The following is a 429-nucleotide window of genomic DNA, read 5'->3' on the forward strand; positions in this document are numbered from 1 at the left end:
TGTGTGATTAGACAGTGCAGCAGACGTCTCAACGAACATTATGATTGCACAAACAATAAACACGACCTTCCCACACGAGGTCGCGAGTGCAGAAGGCTTGTGAGATGGCGGTTGAGGGAGGACGATGGCTGGATGTAGTGGGTAACGGTTCGCATTTCTCCTGCCACCAGAAACCGGGCGCCGCGGCCTTGACTCGCTTGTTATTGTTGCAGTCATGGCGACGAGGAAGTGGGTATGGGGAGGCGGCCAGAACGGGGCACTTTTTTCGGAGGAATAAATTACTTGGGAGAGTTGACTGATTTGGCGCAGGATTGTGGAGGTGTGAGGTGGCTGGAGTTTGCCGATTGTGAATGGATTGGGCGCGAGTCGGTTCGTTATTTTGTCCCGACGTTGAGAGTTTGATTGGCTCGAAGACGGTTTGACCCGAAG

General features: G+C 53.1%; 1 protein-coding gene across 6 annotated transcripts in view; it reads left to right on the forward strand.

The window, feature by feature from the left end:
- Positions 1 to 429, forward strand: part of LOC119592560 (early endosome antigen 1-like) — a 107,753-nt gene that overhangs the window by 67,164 nt on the left and 40,160 nt on the right. The window lies entirely within an intron of this gene.

This window comes from Penaeus monodon, chromosome 30, assembly GCF_015228065.2.
Source record: "Penaeus monodon isolate SGIC_2016 chromosome 30, NSTDA_Pmon_1, whole genome shotgun sequence".
Taxonomy (NCBI): Eukaryota; Metazoa; Arthropoda; class Malacostraca; order Decapoda; family Penaeidae; genus Penaeus; species Penaeus monodon.